Source organism: Urocitellus parryii, chromosome 8 (genome assembly GCF_045843805.1).
Source record: "Urocitellus parryii isolate mUroPar1 chromosome 8, mUroPar1.hap1, whole genome shotgun sequence".
NCBI lineage: Eukaryota > Metazoa > Chordata > Mammalia > Rodentia > Sciuridae > Urocitellus > Urocitellus parryii.
Window position 1 is genome coordinate 57,903,962 of NC_135538.1, and position 13,202 is coordinate 57,917,163.

Sequence of the window (13,202 nt, forward strand, 5' to 3'; positions counted from 1 at the left end):
TCAACATGATGCTTTATATAGCTTGTCTAGCTCATGAAAATTTCTGACTTATCTAGGGGTTCAACTAGCAGGAGGGAAGAATAAAGGAAAGAAAATAATTTCGTACATGTCCACTGCTATTACATATCAGATATGTAAAATTCACTCTTGGAGAACACATGTGTGCTTAGGGGTGTCCCTGGGAAATACTCAAGAACAATACATGAGGCATAAATCTGGCTACTTATGGCTCTAGCTCTCAGCTTCTGAGAGCTACAACTTATAGGGAGGAAAATTACAGTGACATTCTTCTTTGTACTTCTCTATGTGAGGTCCACCTCACATATGTGATACATAAGGGTTGTGAAATAACTTCAGGTTCTTACTTCTATAAATCCTGAGTCAGTGGTCTAATACCTCAAGAAAATGCAGTCAATTTGGCATTCATTGCCTTCTTTGATATTCCTGAAAGGATCAGGAGTCTCATTTTAATAATCAGTCATATATTATTGCTGTACATTATAAGCAAACAATGAAGGAAATTCAATAATATCATGGGAGGAAATAAAAAATGAAATGTTAGATAAAGCAATAAAAAAAAACAAATAAAGAGATCCTAGTTATATAGACTAAAATACCAAAAAAATATGGCAAAAGGCAAAGTGAAGCCCTTGTTTATTAAATTTCAATTAGAAAAAAATAATGGCAATTAATTTGTATAATATTTATAATATTTTAATGTTTCAAGTGTATTTTAATATTTTAAGAACTTAAAGAAAAGCAGTGAAAGCTCTATAATACAAAATGTTTTTGGAAAGTTTAAAGACAACTGTTATATAATTATTTTTTCTAAATAAAGAAAAAATTTAGCATGTTTTAAAAAGAAGCAGCATTTTTGGCTATTTTGTACTGTGCAAATGCTATTAAACATGAGTTCAATTTGGCTAAAGCACCCTTCTCCTATTATGTAGGGTTTGAACAAGATTTTAAAAAGGAAAGAAATAATCTACCTTGCAGGTAATTTTTTATGGTCTAAAATAAACATCACAGTTTATTTGGATCAGCAACCTGCAACAATGAAGATCAGAAGATTGACTCTATTCATAAATAGGAATTGATGAAGTAGCTTCATGTTAAAGGATGAAGCAGATGGTAATATCCTATTACTGTGTGCTTATTTATTTTTTCAGATAGGTAGCCCTAATTATGTCCCTTAATGAAAAACAAACTTATTTTTTCACTAATGCTTTGTGATTTCTCTAGGTACTAAGAGCTGATGGAAGTTAATATTGAGGGGTGATGATCGAAAGGCATGACTTAAATAAGATAATGATTCCAGTGTCTGGAATGCACAGAATACCAAATTATACTCTTGCTCAATTTAAAGCACATAACACTGGTATTTCACAACTTTGAAAATTGTGGGTAAAATATTTGTTACAAATGCAATTGAAGGCCAAAACAAGTGTTTTTTTTTTAATGTGTAACTACTTAAGTAATCTATAAAGAAAGCACCAAAATATCAAATTTTAGAAAATATGATTATTGGAAAGTTACTAGGGAAAATGTCTGTGGAGTGGCAAAATAAGTAAATAAATAAAAATATGTAAGAGAGTTGATGTCTTAATCACTTCAGGATGTTATTAAAAACCTGTAGATTGGGTGACTTATAAACAACAGAAATTGATTTCTAACAGTTTTGGAGGCTGGAATTCTGACATAATGATGGCAGAATGGTTAAGTTTTGGTGGACCTCTTTTAGATTGCAGACTGCCATCTTCTTGTATCCTCATGTGGCAAGAAAGTTTTTTGGGCTCCCTTTTATAAAGGCATTAATCCCAATCATTAGGACTTCACCCTCATAACCTAGTAACTTCCCTAAAGCCTCATCTCCTAATACCATCACACTGATAAATTAGGATTTTAGCACATGAATCTTGGAGGTCATAAATATTTAGTCTATTACAGTTGACATTCAAAGTACCCTTATTTTCACACTATTGAAATTAATGGACAATGCAAAGTTGTAAGCCTGATGTTAATTCTGAGAAATCCAAAGGCAGAGATGTAAATAAAAGGCTCATAAGATTCTGGAAATGTAATCTGGGGTGAGATTTGATGGTAGAAACCAATAAGACACTCAAGAATAAGTCCAGTCAGTTTAAACTTGTGTACTTCTCTGATAAGGTTACTAGTCTTACAGACATGAGAGCACTGCAAGCAATTTGCATTCTCATTTTACCAAACCATTTACCAAAGGCATATTCAATATTCTTGGAGACAAGATGAGGAATGATAATTCAGTTTTTCTTTCTGTATATTCATAAATAGATGACATATTGTGCTTTTGCTCTGATTATCTAGGGAGAGGTGACTAATGGTGTTATTTAGGAATTGTGATATATCTCTCCTGTCATTTTAGTTTAAAAACAACAATTTATACAAATAAATGGATTTGTGTATAAACATTAATAGTTCAAAGCTCAAAGAATCGAATTTGATAAAAGTATAAGAAAATCAAAATTTTTGAGAATTTTGAACAAAGGGCAGACAGAACTAGAAGACATTTAATGAATGCCTGTATATTTAAAAAATAGAAAATTAAGAACAAAGCTGTAGTTTAGCAAATGTAAAGTTGTGGGTGATTTTACTTCATCCTTGACCTAAGTATTCCATGGATAATAAATTAAAAATGCTATAATACATAAAATAAAAAAATAAGAGTCACACACATATTCTTTTAGGGTCCAGTTAAAATGTATTTTTCCAAGATGATTTTATGTGTCCATATTTTTAAATGCTCAGAATTTTATCTAAGGCAAAAACTTAAGTTAAAAAGTAATACAAAGGTCTTAAATGAAAAAAAAAATAAGAAATGGAATTATTAAATCTAATTTAAATTATTCTAAAGTGAATAAATAACAAATCAATGCATTAATATTTAGAGATTGTTATAACATATAGAATACTAAAAAGAGAAGAGTGATGACTAAAAGTGAGAACATAGGTATTACTCATATATTCAAAGGAAACTATGAAAAGAAAAACACAATTATCTTTGTAGACTGAAAAGATTATCAGAAATATTAAAGTGCTGATATTGCAGTATTCATTTAAACAGTATGTGTTCGTGTGTCTTTTATCATAGTAAAACCATCTAATAACCTGCATGGGATTTTATAAAGATTAATTAGTTCACTTTTAAGAGTTCAGAAAATTTAATAATATTAAATAAAAAGACAAATGAAAGATTGAGCTACGAACTACAAAACTTATTGTTGCAACCCGTCCATTATTATTATCATAAAGATGATGGTTAGCATTTCTGTGCAGTGTCAGTGTCTATTAACAAATAGTCAAAAACATGATAAACATTTGTTAAATATTTTGAGAATCTCCTGTGTACATTATGTGTGTAAAAAAATTTTTCAGGCTTTAACTAAACCTTGACAAACCTCACTTTTAAGTATTGGCCTTCCTTTTATGCATGCCAGCATAGTCTGTATCTTCCTAGCTCTCTCATCCTTTTTATATTTTTCCTTCTTTGACATTTCTTTAAAAGAAGTTTCTCAGTGTTCTAATATTTTTAAACTGATCTTACACTATATGTGCTTCAGCTATATTGTAAATTTCTCAAATTTTCTGCAAACATTATAGAAATGTATAATCTGTATCAGTTTAAGGTATGTCTGAGAAAATAGTGAACAGTACAGTGTCAACTGGAGGAAATAGGTCATTAACACATACACACAAATAAGTACATAATTACACTGTAAATGGACATATAGGGTGTTATGAGACTCAATAACAAGAGGCTTTGACAGCTAGTGAGAAGTGATATTTAATCATGGAGGAATTGATATTTATACTAAGACCTGAAAAATTATTAGAAATTGGGTATTTGAAGTAGCAATATATTCTAAGCAGGTAAATCAGCATATTTATGAAATTTTGTAATGCCTCATAAAACAAAGTCATTAAAATTAAGTATAGTTCATTCCTTTGTTTAACTATGATATACATAATATGATCAATTACCTGCTATTTATGGAATTAATAGACATATAAAATAAATAATAGCCCAGTAAATAAAGATCCTAAGATATATTTTAATGTCATGATTTATTAACATTCTCATAGATTTATCTGAGTAGCTGGTATATGGTAATGTCAATAGACTAGAATAGTTGGCTCATACTGATTATTTGAAATCTAGTCAAGGATTTAACATATTTATGTTAACAATGATTAGCCTATATAAAATCTTCTTGTCTGGGGATCAGTCTCTCAGGTTGATTTGCCCATTGAAACAATGATAATGATTGTGAAGTTGCAGATTCCAACCAGACTTGAATACTTCTAGGCTTAATGCATCTTAAAATGTAAATCTCTACAGCAGGGAGTATACATTGCGGGCAGGGAGTCAGGGAAGATATACAAAGAAAAGACTTTTGAATGACGTTTTTGGTTGAAATCACAACTTTATTCCCATGTATCTGTGAGGTACATGACAAGATATTTGATCCCTGTTTGCTTGATTTACTCTCTATTTAAAATGAAATTCAAAAAAAAACTCTTTAATTAATGCTATTTTAGTCTTTGACGACTTCTTTGCTTTATCTCTTAAGATCCATTCTCTAAATACCCCATGTGTTGGTATCCTGAAGGAATAAAAAGAACATTGTGAAGAAGGAGCTTTCTTATTTTATTATTTGTATTTTATTATTAACATCTTATTGTTAGTTACAGTATGTCCTCCATGACTTGGAAATCTCAGTATCAGTAATAGCTCAACTAAGAAAGGAGGACTTTGCAAATTATTATAAGCTGATTTTTCTCCTTTATATTCTTTATTTTTCTATCTCCAACACAAACCATAATCATCAACATTATATATTCTGTTGAAAGGAAGGAGAAAATGGCAATATGTTGCCTCTTTTTCCTTTGAGTTGGGAGATATTCTCTGAACAGCATAACACTTTAGTTGGCATTTACTCTTAAAAATGGAAGAATCAAGAGTTGCTTAGATATGTTGAATTAATATTTTATTCCCCCAAATCCAGCAGTAATAGTAATTGAAAACAAAGAAGCAAAAAAAAAAAAAACCTATTAAGGAACTTTATATCAACAAATGGAAAGTAAAAACTGGTGATTTTCAAGACTGAATGTTCTCAATAAATAAGAAAATGCAAACAAAACTACAAAATTAAGTATTATAGAGTGGTATGGCCGAAATCCTGAAAAAATCTATGGCTTCTTATACAAGAATTTAAATCAGAAGTGCAGAATACTTTTTAGATTTGTTCTTTTTAGATATACATGAGAGTAGAGTATATTTTGACATACTATACATACATGGTGGATAACTATTCTAATTAGGATCCCATTCTTGTGGTTGTACATGATGTGGAAATTCATGTTGTACATGGTGGTGTATTCATATATGAAAATAGGAAAATTTTGTCACATTCATTCTATTGTCTTTCCTACTCCTATTCCCTCTCTCATCCCTTCATTCTCTTTTGCCTAATCCACTGAACTTCCATTCTTCCTTCCCCACTTTGTTGTGCGTTAGTATTCACATATCTGAGAGAACATTCAATGTTTGGATTCTTAGGATTGGCTTATTTCACTGAGCATGATAGTCTCCAAATCCTTCCATTTACCAGCAATACTTTTAAAATCCAATTGAGGGCTGAGGATGTGGCTCAAGTGGTAATGCGCTCACCTGGCTTGTGTGGGGCGCTGGGTTCAATCCTCAGCACCACATAAAGATAAAATAAAGATGTTTTGTCCACCAAAAACTGAAAAATAAATATAAAAAATTCTCTCTCTCTCTCACTTAAAAAAAAATCCAATTGAATCAACCCGAATACATGTAACCTGAGTTCAAGTACAGTTTTCTCATCTGCATTATGTGATGCACTGTGCATATCTATATAGCATCTCTATATACCTAATAAGGTGTGTGTGTGTGTGTGTGTGTGTGTGTGTATGGGTGTGTGTGTACATATACTGCAAAAATACAGTTACTGTGATCTTTCAAGGTAAACTCTTCCTTGAGCATCCACTTTGGGAGAATATTTACTGAACTGCACCCTTCTGATTTCAGGTTCTGTCACTCAAAGTTCTATTGTGCAGGTTATTTATGACAGTATTCTTTTAGTCTTGATGGCCTCTCACTCTGGGATTAAAACATGAATCACTGAATTTAAGTATCTTGTGCAGATTCTTCTACTACACCTGTTGATTAAAGTCATACCTTCTAGCATCTAAAAAGAACTGGCTGCTTTATTTGATCTATTTTCCTTCTTCCCCACAACATATCCAAAATGAGGGTTACTTTTTAGCAATTCCAGTTTATATATGAGACCTGAGTTTGAAAAGTTAAACTGCTGTAGTCACTGATTGTAAGCAATAGGGTTTGGACTTGAGTCTTCAATTGCCCTATTACAAGGTTCTGAAATACTAGGTGTTCTACTAGTTTGTTTCTTACACTTGAATTTACTTCGGAAGGGGGCACTTTCTGTGACTCAGTTACTTGTTTATTAGTCATCTATTTTCACAGAGAACCTTGCCCTGAGGGTTTGCTGCTTCTATCTGTCACTTTCTCAGTGAGATATTTTCACATCACTTGTTGGTTGCTGCTCCCGATACTGTGCCTCAGGCCTCCACTTGCACTTCCAAATGAGAGTTCAGAATATAACTTTATTCCATTTCTTATTTTCCCACATTCTTTAAATGTAGTGAAAAATAATACTTCATCCCATGACTCTACTAATCTGTCCCCCCATGCATTCTAATAAGCTAAATATTTAATGTCTTTGCTGTACAGATGAAAATATTTCTAGTTTTCTATATTAATAAAATGTATCTATTTGTATAGTTGAATATTTCCTAGGTTTCTTCAAAAGGTAGTACTAGACACCAATTTCATGTTGCTGTCTTAATCCCTCAACTATCCAACGTCTATCATGAGGAATGATAGAAAAGGGATACGAGGGACAGACAGGCTCCTCTGATTTTGATACCATGTCATTCACTTCTTTTCTCCAAAATTTCAAACATATATACCATAGTCATTAGGTCTACTTATCTTCTTTGATGTCAAGCTAATCTGACTAAGTGCCTTTATGCCTATTATTCCCCTGATTTTTAATATCTCTTTCATCCTTCACCGAACTTACCCAAATCCTTCCACAACATCCAATTTGTTACATATACCCACAATTTGGCTATTTCTGACACATTTGTCACATGCTTTTTTCTCCAGATTGTACATTAGAGTCATCCAGGGTGGAGGAAAGAATTAGAATGACCTAGGTCTTGCTTCTATACCATCTGGGTGGAATTAAAATCTCCTGATGTGCAGGTTAGGCACTGACATTGTGTTCTTTTCCCAAGTGACTCTCATGTGTAGCCAAGTTTGGGAACTGCTATTTCAGAATTGTGTGGAAAATCAGACAGTGTTTAGAACACATGTAGTTAAGCATACATCAGAGAATATCAAAGAAGATCCTGAAATAAGAAAGTTTCAAAAAACAGTTTTAAACTTCTACATGGAAAATAAACCATGAATTGTGAAATCATAAATAGTAGCTGATTGGAGCAGAGCAAGTGGACTCAGAGATCTTTGATGGAAGAGTTGTAATAATAAAGACCTTCAAGTTTTTCAAACCTAAGGGTTGAAATTAAATTTGATTTTATAAGCATATGGAAAAAAAAGTGCACACTATCCATGTAAAAGATAATTGAGACTTTGTCAACTGGGGCTCATCTGAGAAGGGAAATACAGTAAGTTGAAAGGTCAAAAACTGAAATGTCAAAGTAGGGGAAAATTATTTGATAATGATTATTTGAAAATAAGAAAATGGAGTATAAGTTAGAAAATGGAAAGTGTTTAATATAGAACCAAATCAACTTTATTCTACTTTGAAGATGGGTGTCTTAGGATGTTGAAGGTTGCTAAATGGAGCTAAAATAATTATAGCTGAAGGAATAATTCTATCCAGATCTTACTTTCTTTGACAAGTTGACAGGTCCAGCTACTGGTAAGCAATAAGATAAAGAATTTTAAAAAGCAAACTTGCCCAAGAAGATGTGGAATTCAAAAAGTAGACTTGCTCTGACTTCAGGCATTTAGGATACCAGGCTGAGAATACAAGAGTAATTTGAGGCCCTGCCAGAAAGAAGCAACAGGGCTTTTTTTTTTTGTCCTTCCTGCTGTGTTCAGGACTAGCTCAGGTCCCGCTACAGCTGTTCTTGGCCTGGCAGCTCAGGGATAGAACATAATAAAAGAAGATGTTTATTTAAAGTTCATGTGCTTTCGAAAATAGAAAGGAGACTGATAGAGTACTGAAGAATGTAATCTACCAAATTGTGCTACATCAATGTACAAATATACCACAATGAACGATGCTTATATGTAATAATAATGTACTAATCAAAATGATGATGATCATAATAATAGAAGGGAAATCAGTAGAGTATAGCAAGTGGATCAAGGGCAGGGACAATGGGAGAGAAAGGGTAGTAGTCTCCAGGGAAGGAGACTGATCATAGTATGTTATGTGCATGTATCAATATGGCATAACGAATTCCACTATTGTGCGTAATTATAAAGTGCCGCAGTCCGGCTGCAGCAAAATAACCCGGGGGGTGACGAACAACTTGTGTAGATTGATACTGCAGGAGTGGGAGCCCTTTATTGTAGGACAGGAGGGGTATATATACATTCCACACAGCTTATCTTAATTAACATAAACTAGATACAGCAGTCAACCAATAAGGAATCTCCACACTTAATGGCTCGCTGGCTACTTCACAAACCACTCCCTCTGGCAAAATGCCAGGCGCCATCTTGACTTGTTTACAGACCCTAACAATAAAGCACCAAAATAAATAAATAAAGTTAGTGTGCTTGCTGGTATGCAAGTCAAAATATAACATATGCTATGTGGCTCTGATGCAAATCTTAAATTTTTCATCTGTAGTCCTATAGATGACCCAATATGCTTCAGGATATTTGGTGATACTTAGAGTTTATACATATATAAAACTATGAGAAATTGATAAAGATGTATGGTTATACTTCTTGTACAAGTAACTTTAAATACCTATTTATAGATATTAATTGCTTCCCCATATGAGTCTTAAGGAAATTTAGGTAAAGGTTTAAGCTCTGATTACAATAATTGGGAAAAATACCAGCCTCATTTTATATATGAAGGCTCTTGATTACATCAACCTACAATAAAATAGGTAACCTAAGGTTACTAATAAAAATCTGATAACATTATCTAGTTTTTAAGAGCACTTTTTGTTAAGTATAACATAAAATAAAGCTTAGAATTTGTAAATTTCCATAATTTTCCTAAGTCTTCTTATTCTAAATATCTTAATGAAAATTAAAATATGAATTGTCTGTTCCTCTGATGTCATAGTCATTATTCTTTTATTTACATGACAGAAGTTGCCAAGATTTTGAAACTTGAGAGAAGAAAAAAAAAAGCTTAAAAAAAGCAGGCTTTCTTTACTGGGCAGCAATCCATGTTTTGAAAAATAAAAACGGATTTTTTTTTCTTGTCAATATAATCTCTTGATATTCATTTTCATTATTTTCTGCAACATACTGCTTGTCTTCACAGTATTGCCTTAACTAAAGAACAAACCTTCGGGGAGGAAAAAGGCATTAAAAATATCTACGCATCTGCTTTCAGCCTCTCCATTATTACCAGGAAAGTTCTAAATCACCTTGTGTCTGATGACATTAAATCAAGGGGAACAGGCAAAGGAGGCCATGTCAGCACGCTGATAATGCATCCACTGTACTGTCTGGTCGGGTTATCCTCTGTCACTTCCCATTTAAAGGGCACTAAATAGAGCAATTTTGATCTAGGACAAGTTTGTAAAAGTAATTCCATTTTTTGTTTTCTTGTCTGCAATGGCAATTAGTTTATAATAACAACTGCGATATCAAAAGTGTGTGACATTTTTTGGTTGAATTCACTTCATTGTGTTTATTCCTTTATAATTTCATTGTGAACCCTTTAGAAATACAATATAAGGTCAAAATGATTAAAATATATCTCAGAATAAGTCTTACAGAATATAGATTCTCATATGGTTTAAGTATACTGGGTATATTCTATTTTCCAAACTAGGAGTCTACTAATGTTTTCAGATTTATTGTTGATTTTTTAATTTTATATTTTTTGATGCATAAAAACATAAAAATTGCATCTAGTAATGGGGTACCATGTAATATTTCAATGCATGTATTCACTGTATAATGTTTAAATCAGGTGAAATATATCTATCTCCACAAAGATTTGTCATTTCTTTAGAGTGAATCTTTCAGAATGTTATCTTCTAGCATTCTGAAGCATCACCTATAATCACCTCACTATGCAATAGTTCACCACAACGTCTTGCTCCTACACAGCTGTAACTTGGTACATATCAATTGACTTTTCCCCCTCCCTTACTCCCCAGCCTTCCCAACTACTGGTCACCACCGGTCTGCTCTCATCTATTATTAGATCAATTTGTGTGTGTGTGTGTGTGTGTGTGTGTGTGTATGTGTGTGTGTGTGTGTGTGTGTGTGAGAGAGAGAGAGAGAGAGAGAGAGAGAGAGAGAGAGAGAGAGAATGGGGATTGATCCCAGGAGGGAGTTAACACTGAGATTAACACTCAGCTCTATCTGTCTATCTGTCTGTCTGTCTATCTATCTATATATCTATCTATCTACCTACCTACCTATATTTTGATTTTGATGCAGGGTCTCAGTAAGTGGTCAAAACTCTCTTTCAATTTGCAATCCTCCTGCCTCAGATCATCTCATCTGGCTGAGATCAATGTTTATAGATTCCACATATGAATGAGATCATGAAGTGCTTGACTTTCTGTGCCTGGCTTATTGTACTTAACATAATGATCTCCAGTCCCAAACACATTGCTGAAAGTGACAGCTTTTCTTATTCATTTTTATGGTTAAAGTGCTACATGTTTATGACAGATCAATTAGACAATACACAAAGTATTTTGAGAATGATAAAGAATATCCTGAAGACAGGCATCCAAAAGTAGTCACTGTTATGTTCCTCATAGGGCTTTCCAATCCTGTGTATGTGTGTGTGTGTGCATGTGTGCCTGGGAATGGGTGCATCAGTCATGGTCTTCCCAGGAGAGAGAAGATACATAGGGATCTTTACAGGTTAGACCTACTATCTATATTGTTAACTATTTATAGGGGATTAGCTACTAAGAGAGAATAAAAGAAAACGATAAAGAAGGGACTAGCTGAGGGAGAACAGCCAAGAAAGAAACCCTGGCAGTATGACCCCTGCCAGCTGTTCACTTGGAGAACTCAGTGCCATCAAAAGAAGGATGGTCCCCAGCCTACTTGCTGGTGACAAAGTTTGTTATGCTAACATGGAATAGAGCTGGTACACAACTAGTAGACCAAGACTAGTGTGCAAAAAATCATGGACTGAGTCTACTGGAAGATAAGCAACACTGTGTGTCTTGTGGACTGCTGACTATTAAGTCCCTCTGGAGCAAACTGAGAAAAGCACACTGAATCAGCAAAATAAATTGTTGCTTTCATTATTCACTTTTCTTCTAGTAACTAAGCTGGAAGTGGAGACATGCTAATGACACTCAGCTACATTGTGACAACATTGTGATAACTGAGGGAGTGTGAAGTTTTATTTTTTTCAAGTTTTATTTCATATTTGAATAACACAATTATTGTGTTATTTTGTGGTATAGTGATATTTTGATACATGCATGTATTGCATAATGATTGAGTGATGGTTCCTAGCATACCTGTCACCTTAGAGATTTATCATTACCTTGTGGTGAAAATATTCAGAGTCCTCTTTTTTAGTCATTTTGAAATATATAACATTACACTGTTAACTGTATTCACCCTATTTTGCTAGAGACACCAGAATGTATTCCTGTAACGCAACAACAATTTCATACCTGTTGGCCATTTTGTCCCTATTTTCCTTTCCCCCCACACTTCCTGGCTTCTGGTAATCTCTGTTATACTTTGTGCTTTTATGAGGTCAACTGTTTTAAATTCTACATTGAGTGATGTCATGCAATATTTGTTTTTCTGTGCCTGACTTATTTTACTTAACATAATGTTCTTCAGGTTCATCTATGTTGCCACAGATAACAATATTTCATCTGTTTCTATGGCTGAATATTATCCATTGTGTATATATATATTACATTTTCTTTATTAATTCACCTCTTTATCTACTCTTAGGTTAATTTCATGTCTTAGCATTATGAACAGTGCTGAAATAAAAACAGGAGTGCATATATTTCTTGGAATTAATTATTTATTTAATTTCCTATACATAAATATGCAGCAGTGGGAATGCTGGATAAACAAGAGTAAAGAAACAACCAATGAATGGGAAAAATATGTTAACTATGCATCTGACAAGGGAATATAATCCAAAAAATATATAAGGAACTCAACTCAGCACTAAAAAACAATCCGATTAAAAATGATATAGTTGATGAACTCATACTTGAATAAATGCTCAACAACATTGGTCATCAAATGCAAATAAAAACCAGTAGGAGAAATCACCTCATCCCAATTAGAATCACTATTATTAAAAAAAGACAAACACAAATGCTGGCATATAAGTGTAGGGATTGATACCCTAAAACACTGTTGGTGGAAATGTTAGTATGGTCATTGTGGAAAACAGTATGGATGCTCCTCAAAAATTTGAAATAGAATGACCATTTGCACCTTATCATTTAAAAAATATATTGCATAACATTCTTTTTTTGAAATTTTTTTCTCTCTTACACCTTCGTACATTTTTACATTTTTGTCTTATAATTTTAATGTCTGCATATTATTTTCCTATGAATATCCTATGGACATTTTGTGCATGCCTTAGTAATCCACTTAAGTATTCTCTTGATGAAACACTGTCTGGCTTTCCTTTTCATTGTTGTTTTGGCAATAGCATTTTCTTCTTTTGTCTGATGGCTCTTTGCCATTGCTAATCAAGATTGTGCTCATATTTGCTTTTGCATTTCTGGGAAAAGATTCATTCACTTAAAAGACTTTGTGTTGAGAAAAGTGAATTCTAATGTTGCATGTTTTCTTGCATTTTAGATTACAAAGGTAAAACAATCTTGGTAACACTGTTCTTACATTTTGAACAAGACTTGTAATCTTCCTA